The sequence below is a fragment of the Pan paniscus genome, chromosome 1 (genome assembly GCF_029289425.2).
Source record: "Pan paniscus chromosome 1, NHGRI_mPanPan1-v2.0_pri, whole genome shotgun sequence".
In the NCBI taxonomy this organism is placed as follows: Eukaryota; Metazoa; Chordata; class Mammalia; order Primates; family Hominidae; genus Pan; species Pan paniscus.
Genome location: NC_073249.2, coordinates 217,249,562 through 217,260,279, shown reverse-complemented (window position 1 = coordinate 217,260,279; position 10,718 = coordinate 217,249,562).

Sequence of the window (10,718 nt, the reverse complement as noted above, 5' to 3'; positions counted from 1 at the left end):
TAAATTTTAGAGTCACATGGTCTCGTGAGCCCATAATGGGCCTGTGCAAGTGAGGGCTGTCAGTCAGTCTTTGCAACTCCTCAGCACCATTTATTCACTTCATTCAGCACTTACTGAGTACCTACTGTGTGCCAGGACCTGAGGCAAGCCTGTGGGTGTGACTGCCTCACCCCAGAGACTCCAGGTCCAGCAGGAGATGGTGTGTGAGTGGGCACATTATGAGTCAGTGTTGGCAATGATAGAAGCAGGTCTACTGCACAGAGAAGGGGGGATTCTCAGGAGGACTGCCTGGAGGAGGCAGCATCTGAGCTGGGCGGCCTTTTAATATCTATGCCCATAAACTCCATGAGGGCAGAGACTTCTGGTCTCCCTCAGCTCAGTTTCTGCAGAGGAATAATGGTGCAGTGTCTCCTTACTTGATATCTGAGCTCAGGCTTAGCTCCTTAAATCTCCCTTTAAAAAAAAAAAAAAGAAAAGTTTCCCAAACCCACCTCTTTCTGCACAAAGCAGGCCGAGTATTGAACTCGAAAAAGGAAGTCACCGTCTGAAGCCGGATGCAGGAAGTAGCCACATTTAGCAAGAGAAGAATCCAGGTGGTCAGGGGACCTCCAGGTGCCTGGAATGAGAAAGGGACAGAAACGTGGGTTGAGCCTGTGGAGGTGGCTTCTCTGGCAGGGTCAGAAATATCAGACTCGCAGATAGAAACTGCTCCGCCTGGAAGCTTCTTACCTGGAGGGGATAAAAATAGCAGTAATTTTTAAAAGTCTGGAAAGGCATATACCAACAGGAAAGCCCGATGGTTCTTCATTCAAGGTGTATCCAGAATCCAACCCCATCTCCCCACGTGAATCCTCGGCTTGTGTCATTGCGGCTGCCTCCTCCCATGTCCCCCGGCTTCCTCCTTTGCCCCAGTTGTGTATATTTCATGCAGCAGCCCGCAGGATCCTGTTCAAAATGTAGGCAGATTGTGTCTCTCCTCTGCTCAAACCTCTTCATTGCCGGCCAGGCACAGTGGCTCACACCTGTAATCCCAGCACTTTGGGAGGCCGAGGTGGGAGGATCACTTGAGCTCAGGAGTTCGAGACCAACCCGGCCAACATGGCAAAACCCCATCTCTACTAAAAATACAAAAATTAGCCAGGTGTGGTGGTGCCCGCCTGTAATTCCAGCTACTTGGGAGGTTGAGGCACGAGAATCACTTGAACCCGGAAGGTGGAGGTTGCAGTGAGCCAAGATTGTGCCACTGCACTCCAGCCTGGGTGATGGAGTGAAACACTGTCCAAGAAAAGAAAAAAAAAAAAACTCCATTGCTTAAAAAAACAAAGCCCTTGAAAGCCTCACGTGACCTGCCCTCACTTCTCTGACCCCCTTTCCCACTTCTCTTCTCCTCCCTCCCTCTGCTCCAAACACACCAGACCCACTGCTATTTCTCAATCATCCCAGGCCCACTCCTGCCTCAGGCCCCTTGCACTGGCTGTGCCCTCTGCCTGGAACTCTCTTCTCCTAGATATCCGCCTGGCTGACTCCCCTGCCTCCTTTCAGTCCTTGTGCAAATGTTGCCTTCTCCATGAAGCCCACCCTGACTACCCTCTTAACACTCCCCGATCCTGCCCTCCTTCACCCTTTTCTGCAGAATCATTGTCTTCTAACCAACTATCTTACTGGCTTATTTGTTATATTGATTGTTTATTGCCCTCTAGTCAAATGTCAGCTCCATGGGGCCAGGGATATTTGTCTGTTTTGTTCATTGCTGCATCTTTAGTGCCTCAAGCTGTTTCTGGCACACAGAAGGTTCTCAATAAATAGTTGTTGAATGAGGCTGGGCACGGTGGCTCACACCTATAATCACTCCACTTTGGGAGGCCGAGGCGAGTGGATCACTTGAGGCCAGGAGTTCGAGACCAGCCTGGCCAACATGGTGAAATCCTGTCTCTACTAAAAATACAAAAAAATTAGCTGGGAGTGGTGGCAGGCACCTGTAGTCTCAGCTACTCAGGAGGCTAAGGCAGGAGAATCACTTGAACCCAGGAGGCGGAGGTTGCAGTGCGCCAAGGTCGCACCACTGCACTCCAGCCTGGGCAACAAAGTGAGACTCTGTCTCAAAAAAATAAATAAATACAAATAAAAATAGAAAAATTCGCTCAGCGCGGTGGGGGGCACCTGTAGTCCCAGCTACTCTGGAGGCTGAAGCAGAAGAATCGCTTAAACCCGTGGGGCGGAGGTTGCAGAGAGCTGAGATTGCACCACTGCACTCCAGCCTGGGCAACAAAGTGAGACTCCATCTCAATAAATAAATAAATAAGTAGTTGTTGAATGAGTGAAAAATAAAGGGGGCTATCTCTGGGTAGAGGGATTACGAGCAGTTTTGATTATCTCCTTTGGATTGCCTGTAGTTTCTGTAATTATCTTGTATTGCTTTTGTCATGATTATTTTTAAAGCATTTTTAAAGCTCACAGTTTCACTTTCAAATGCTTGACTCGACTGTGCATTTGATGGGAGATGAATACGCTATTCCAGAAAACACCTCTGGCAGCCTTTCTACGTGGGATTCTCTGGTGACATGCTTTCCTTTCAAAAGCACGCAGCTTCCACCGCTATCTTTAGCAAGAGATCAAGGCCGTGCCTCTGGCGGAGGAAGGCTGTGAAAGGTAGCTCGCTGGGGAAATAAAGTGTCTGAGCTGGATGTGCAAATTGACCTGGATCGTTTTAGTTTTGCATTCACGTTTGCACTTTGTAAATATTTGCCTGGCACCCTGCTGCTCACACCTGCTTGCTGTCCCCTCAAGTTTATGGAAGGCAGCAGGCACCGTCATTTCTCCATCCCCACCTGGCGCTGCCACGTGAAATGAAAACTCTTCCTCAAAAGCCACAGGTGTCTCTGACAGCGCCTAAAACTAATGGCCTGTGGCTGGCCGCTGTGACTAATTCTCTGATTATTGGCTTTATGATTTTACGCTTAAAACTTCTTTATAATAACACACAGAAATGTTTAATGGGCTCTATCCAAAGCCATAAAAATTACTTATTGAACAAGCGTTTTAAGACTATTAATCTATTGTTTTCCATTAATAATGGCTCTCCAAAGAACAGGCGACAGCTTAATGTATCCACAGCTTTTCTCCTGGAAAAGTGGCCTTTTAATACACAAATGTCTCTCCCAAGGCGTCCCGGGCTGGCTGGCCAATGGGTGGTTGGCCCTCCCAGGGCAGATTTAGGCCCTACCGGTCCCAGAAGGTGCTTTAGGAATTTCCAGAATGAGCAGGGTCCCTAGGAGGTTTTCCTAGACTTGGGTGAGATTGGAAAGCCTCCCTCCTCAATATCTCTTTTTCTGTGCAAAAGAGAGGGGGAACCTGGGGGCTTGCTTTGCAGCCACCGAGATGCAGAGCATGGAGGGAAGCAAGCTATTTGCTCCTCTCTCTACTCATGTTCCCTCCAGAAGGTTCCAGAAGGTTCCAGGTACGCTGAAGACATCCAATGCTTTCCTACTCCTTCTGTTGGAAAGCTCATGACAGAAAGGTTTCTGGAAGTGACACTATGCCCCTTGTTTTTTGCTATTTTAGGTGCGCTCTTGCCCCACCAAGCATGTGATGGCCTCCCATTTCTCCCAAGTGTTTGAGAATCACCCCTTTAGTCTCACTTCCACTTTTGCAGAGTGATTTCGATTTTGGAGCATAGCGGCACCAGATGGGCGCTTCTTCCAGGGCTTTGGGCCACTTGTTCATTCAACAAATATTTATTGGGAATCTTCTAAGCACCAGGCAGTGTTCTCGGTTCTGAAGATGCAGCTGTAAACAAAAAGCATGTGGGCCGCGCCCTCACAGCGCTGCCTTCTGTTGGGAAGAGGGGCGCAGATGACAAGCTTGGGAACAATGGCAGGAGATCATCTTACTAGTGAGGAGTGCCGGGATTGTGACTGGGGTGGGCGTGGACGACTTTAGAGAGCCTGGAAGGGCTGTGGGGGGAGGTGGCCTTTGAGCAGAGATTTGAGTGATGCCCAGGAACCTGCAAGAGCCATGGGGCAGGAGCATTGCAGGCAGGGGAAGGCAACACAAAAGCCCCAGCAAAGACCCCGCCCAGCCACCGACCACCTCTTACCTGGCGAGTGCAAGGTCCTGGCCAGCCACCGCCTCAGCCCCTCCACGTGGCTCCTCGGGATCCACAGGGTCATGTAGTCTGAGAAGCACTCAACTGTGTCTGTCCAACAAGAAGATGCTTCTGAGAAGGAAGGAAGGAGGAGGGAGGGAGGTGGGGAAGGGAGGGAGGAAGGAAGAAAGGAAGGAAGGTAGGAAGGAAAAGAAGGAGCTCCTCTCAGCCTGGCTTCAATGGAATAGTCAGGAAAGGGCATGTAGGGGTCACATTGTCCTAACAGAGTGACCCTTTACTCCATACAGAGGTCACAGTTCACAGAATGCCCAAGGAGGAAGAACCTGTTGGGGAGGTCCTCAAATTCCAGCCTGCAGGCTGGGCACGGTGGCTCACGCCTGTAATCCCAACACTTTGGGAGACCGAGGCGGGTGGATCACTTGAGGCCAGGAGTTCGAGACCAGCCTGGCCAACACGGTGAAACTCCGTCTCTACTAAAAAATACAAAAATTAGCCAGGCGTGGTGGCGCATGCTTGTAATCGCAGCTACTCAGGAGGCTGAGGCAGGAGAATCGCTTGAACCTGGGAGACAGAGGTTGCAGTGAGCCGAGATCACACCACTGCACTCCAGCCTGGGTGACAGAGTGAAACTCTGACTCAAAAAAAAAAGATTTCCAGTGTGCCTACAAGTAACCTGGGCACTTGTTAAAATACAGATTCAGTAGGTCTAAGGCGGGGCCTGAGATTCAGCAGTTCTACCAAGTTCCCAAGTGATGGCTGCTGGTCCAGGGACAACACTTCGAGTAGCAAAGTCTTGGAGGTCGTTAAATCTAAACTTTATGTTTTATAGGGGGAGACAGGGAGCAAGGTGACTTCATGGTACATATGTGAGTATTCGCCAGGCATGGGGGCTCATACCTGTAATCCCAGGACTTTGGGAGGCTGAGGAGAGCAGATTGCTTAAGCTCAGAAGTTCGAGACCAGCCTGGGCAAAAGCAAGACCCCCTATCTCTAAGAAAAAAATTTTTTGTTTAAATTAGCGGAGCATCGTGGTGCATGCCTGTGGTCCCAGCTACTCAGGAGGCTGAGGCGGGAAGACTGTGAGCTCAAGAGGCAGAGGCTGCAGTGAGTCCAGCCTGGGGGACAGAGTGAGACCCTGTCTCAAAAAAAAAAAAAAAAAAAAAACAGCATAGGCACTGGTGTCAGTAGGCATCTGGGTTTGAATCCCACCTCTGTTGTGTGTATGTATGTGTGTGTGTGTGTGTGTGTGTGTGTGTGTGTACCTGTTGCTTAGTTTCAGTTTATTTCTGTGAATTGATTGTATGATAATGATGGTGATGATAGTAATAATAGTGATGGTAGTAGTGGGATGATATTGATGGTGATGGTGGTGATGATGATGTGAATGGTGGTGATGATAGTGATGGTGGTGATGGTGGTGATGATGATGGTGATGGTGACAATCATGGTAGTGATGGTCACAGTGATGATGGTGCTGGTGATGGTGGTGATGATGGTGTTAATGGTGGTGATGATAGAAATGATGGTGGTGATGATGGTGTTAATGGCGGTGATGATAGTAATGATGGTGGTGATGGTGGTGATCATGATGGTGATGGTGACAACCGTGGTAGTGATGGTCACAGTGATGATCGTGCTGGTGATGGTGTTATTCGTGGTAGTGATGATGGTGATAATAGTGATATGATGATGGTGATTATGGTGTCGATGGTGGTGGTAATGATGGTGGTAGTGATGATGGTGGTATTGGTGCTAGTGACAGTGATGATGGCAATAATAGTGATGGTGACTATGGTGGTGATGGTGGTGGTGATGTGGTGGTGGTAATGGTGGCGATGGTGGTGATGATGGCAGTGATGGGACTTCATAAGATGTGAGACTTTAATGAGTTAACGCATATAAAAGTCTTTACAGGGTGATCACTGCAGAGCACTTGCCTAAAGGTGACAGCTCTTATGATAATAATAATTACTGTCATCCAGAGATGAAAGGACTTATCCAGGAACAGAGCAGCAGGACCAGCGGCCCAAACTCCCCACTATCATTTTCCAGCCCATCACAGAGCCAGACGGAGTATTAGAGAAATCGAGTAAATGTTAGAATACACATGACACTGAATCAATAATGAACCCAATGTTGTGTTCCTCTGCAGGTATGAGACGTATGTCTGACTCCTACAGGCCTCAGGGCTTCATTGTGGACACAGCCTCCCACTGTCTAGGAGAGCTGGTGGAGAAACTGGGAGGTCTCCCCTGAATCTGCTTGACATGGATATGGGATACTCACATGTACTTTAAAAAATACGGGCTGGGGCCGAGCACAGTGGCTCACGCCTGTAACCCCAGCACTTTGGGAGGCCGAGGCGGGTGGATCACGAGGTCGGGAGTTCAATACCAGCCTGGCCAACATGGCGAAACCCCATCTCTACTAAACATACAAAAATTAGCAGGGCATGGTGGCGTGTACCTGTAATCCCAGCTACCCAGGAGGCTGAGGCGGGAGAATCACTGGAACCCGGGAGGCAGAGGCTGCAGTGAGCCGAGATGGCGCCACTACACTCCAGCCTAAGTGACAGAGCAAGACTCCATCTCAAAAAAAAAAAAGAAAAGGTAGAGTAAGGGCAAACTGGCTCAGCCATGGAATTCTGCAGCTTTGCTGACCGCTCCAGGCAGAGAGCACAGCCTGCGCCCAGACCAGAGGGGAGAGGCAGTGTGCAATGTCCTGGTCACCCCTGACCCCAGCCTCTGCCCATCCCGCCCCAGTCCATTCTTGACACGGCAGCCAGCCACAAGGGATCTTAAAATGGAAATGAGATCATGTCAGTCCCTTCTCAGAACCTTCAATGGCTCCCCACTACCCTTGGAATAAAATCCAAACACTTCCACAATCCATGTGTTCCTGAGCCAAGCTGGTCTTTTCTCTACCTTAGGGCCTCTGCACATACTGTTCCCTCTGCCTGAAACACCATTCCCAACTCTTCATGTGGCTAGCTCTTCTTCATCTGCAGGTCTCAGCTTAAATGTCACCTCCTCTGGGAGGTCCTCACTGACCACCCCTACCCATTCTCTACCCTGGTCCTGTGTCTCTTTCCTTCCTGACTTGAATCACTGTTGGGAATATGTTACCTAGTTGTTCGTGAGATTTCTGTATACCTCTACTCGAGTGAGGATAGATGGAGATAAGGTTGTCTTGCACTGAGGCAAAGAGAAGCTCAGGAAGGAGAGGGGCCATGTCTGCCTTGTTGACCACTCTATCCCCAGGGTCCTCCCATGGACCAGTGCCTGTTGGCCAGCAACTGCTCAGTATCTGTCCAGCAAAGGGCTGTGGCTGGAGCCTGGCCTGCCCTGAAGCTGGAGAATAAGAGAAGTCGTGACCCAGAGATTTGTCTTTTTCCTTCTCCCCCATGACACATAAACTACAAGCTCCAGGAAAAGGCGTGAGTTATGTCTAACCTGTTCACCATGGCATCCCCAACACTTTGCCCTGTGCGTGGCATCCACAGAGGCGTGCTAAATATGGGTTAGGCACATGTTTTCATCCCAAGTACTCCAGCACAGAACACTGGAGTTTTCTGTAATCACAAAAACAACAGCATCGTGAGATTGTTCAGCCACAGGAAGTGGAATCCTGTTGGATGTAACCTATTTCCCCCAATAGAGCCCTGCCCAGAGTTGATAGAGAGCTTAAGTTAAATATACTCCAAGCTGGGCACAGTGGTGCACATCTGTAGACTCAGCTGCTCTGGAAGATGAGGCAGCAGGATCGCCTTTACCCAGTAAGTTGAGGTTTTAGTGTGCGATGATCATGCCTGTGAATGCCACTGCACTCCAGCCTGGGCAACCTAGCAAGACCCTGTCTCTGAAATACACACACACACACACACACACACACACACACACACACACTAGAATTATTCTACAACTGAAGAAATGGGAATATGGAATAATATTGTCTCCTGGGCTAATTTCTCTCTCAACAGAGACATTTAAGCCACCAGGAAGAACACAAGGCACCTGGGCCCTGGAGTTGGATGATCAGGGCTTAGACCCTGGATCAACCTATGTGACCTGGGGCGAGTCATTTAATCTCTCCAAGACCCCATTTCCTTTTCTGCAAAATGGGCACATGTGCAGTAAATAATTAACTTGGGTCCAAAGAATTGGCCCTTTGCCCCTCCTGGGTGAAAGCAACTGGGAAGTAAATTCTAAGCCCTTGGAATGTTTTGCCTGTTAAGAGTGTCTTTGTGGCTGGGTGTGGTGGCTCATGCCTGTAATCCCAGCACTTTGGGAGGCTGAGGCAGGAGGATCACTCGAGTCTAGGAGTTCAAGACCAGCCTGGGCAACATAGCGAGACCCCCCTCATCTCTAAAATAAATAAGTAAAAATTTAAAATAAAAAAAAAAAGAGTGTCTGTTTACCTGGGGCATTGGGCCATGCCGTATAGCCTTTGCTGAAAACGTGATTAATGCTGGTGGCCTTGGACCATGTGGTATCAGCTCAGCCTCTGGAGGGGCTCAAGACTAAAGTCAGGCCAGGTGCAGTGGCTCACGCCTGTAATCCCAACACTCTGGGATGCCGAAGTAGGCAGATCACTTGAGGTGAAGAGTTCGAGACCAGCCTGGCCAACATGGTGAAACCCCGTCTCTACTAAAAATACAAAAATGAGCTGGGCGTGGTTGTGGGTGCCTGTAATCCCAGCTACTCGGGAAGCTGAGGCAGGAGAATCGCTTGAACCTGGGAGGTGGAGGCTGCAGTGGGCAGAGATCGCACCACTGCACTCCAGCCTGGATGGCAGAGCGAGACTCTGTCTCAAAAAATTAAAAACAAAATAAAAATTTAAAAAAGACTAAAGTCAGCCACGTGGGTAGTCAGCCATGGCTATGCAACTGACCTCCAGTAAACCTTCTGGATAGGAAGGCTCAGGAGCTCTTCTCAGGTCTGCATACTCTGTATGTATTGTCACTCATCGCTGCTGAGAGAAGCTGGCCCCGTCTGTACAACCCCACGAGGAAAGGGCACCTAGAAGTGGTGGCAGTGGCTGCTGCCATCACACTGGCTGCAGCGGGGAGGTGTGGCTGGGGTCGAACACTCTATGGAGCCGGTGGGAGCCCCGCCCCTTCTGAGTTGGGACGGGAACTCCTTGGGTGCCTCGGCAACCTCTCAAACCGCAGCTGCAGACCCAGGCCTCCTGCTCTGTGGAGCAGGCAGGAGCCCCACCCTCCTGGATGGGGCTACAGCTGCCCAAACTGCAGCTGTGGATCGGAACCTCCCTGTGCTCTTGGGGGAGGGCTAGGAGCAGGCAGGATCTGCCTTCCCGGGTGCAGCGGCGCTGCCTTCCCAGGCCCAGGAGCTGGGTGTCTCTGCAGCCTGCACCCTCGGGGACCCCAGGAAGGACCCCCCCCCACCAAGTCTCTGCAAGCTCAGGGGTGTCTTCTGCTGCCTGGCCTCTCTCCACTCTAGGGGCCTGCTCAGATCTCTTAGGGGGTTTGGGGCCAAGCCTGTGAGCCATGAATGGCAGTGGGAGGCCGATTGATTCCTGGGTGGAAGGGGGCAGGTCCCCAATAAGGCCCCACCTGCGGGCCAGGGAGGGCCTGAAGGCTGCAGGCCGGGCTGCCAGTCCCCCGGACTGGAGTAGGGACTCGTGGTGCCTCTTTCCGGCTGGCCCATAGCTGCCCATGGACCAATCAGCACACACACTTTCTCCCCTCTGAGATCCATAAAAGCCCAGGGCACAGCCAAAGCCAGGCAGAGGACGGCCAGAGGAAGACGAGGGCAGAGAGGCGATGGGATGAGTTGAGTACCCTCTCTGCTGAGAGCAGTAGAGGGTGGGACGACCAGTGGGCAGAGAAAAGCTAACCACTCTGCTGAGAGCTGCAGAGACCTGCAGAGACGTCCGAAAGACTTGCCTGTGGAGAGAAGCCACCCTCTCCAGGGCCTCCTCTCTGCTGAGAGCTGAACACTCCGTGGGAAGACCTGCCTACAGAGAGGAGCTACCCGCTCCTCTGAGCTGTTCTAACGCTAAATAAAACTCTTCCCCTTCTTCACTCTTCACTTGTCTGTGTACCTCATTCTTCCTGGACACAGGACAAGAACTCCAAGAACTCAGGCAAAGGTGCCAGCGGCCACAGAGGTTTCCGGCCAGAAAAATGACACCCCAGAGATCCCGTAACAGAAGCTTGCCCCTGGGTATCTCCTGTACTGTGCCCCGTACACCTCTTCCCTTGGCTGATTTTAACCCATGGCATTTAACCATAAGTAACACAGCTTTTCTGAGCTCTATGGGTCCTTCTGGTAAATTATCAAACCTGAAGGTGGTATTGGGCTCCCTTGAACTTGAAGTTGCTGTCAATAGTGAAGATAGTGTTGGAGACTCCTGAACCTTGTAGCACAAAAATAGCCCCCGCTTCACTGACATCAAGAAGATGAAATGAGGGCTGGGCATGGTGGCTCACGCCTGTCATCCCAGCACTTTGGGAAGCAAAGGCAGGCAGATCACTGGAGGTCAAGAGTTCAAGATCAGCCTGGCCAACATGATGAAACCCCGCCTCTACTAAAAATACAAAAATTGGGCCGGGCGCGGTGGCTCACGCCTGTAATCCCAGCACTCTGGGAGG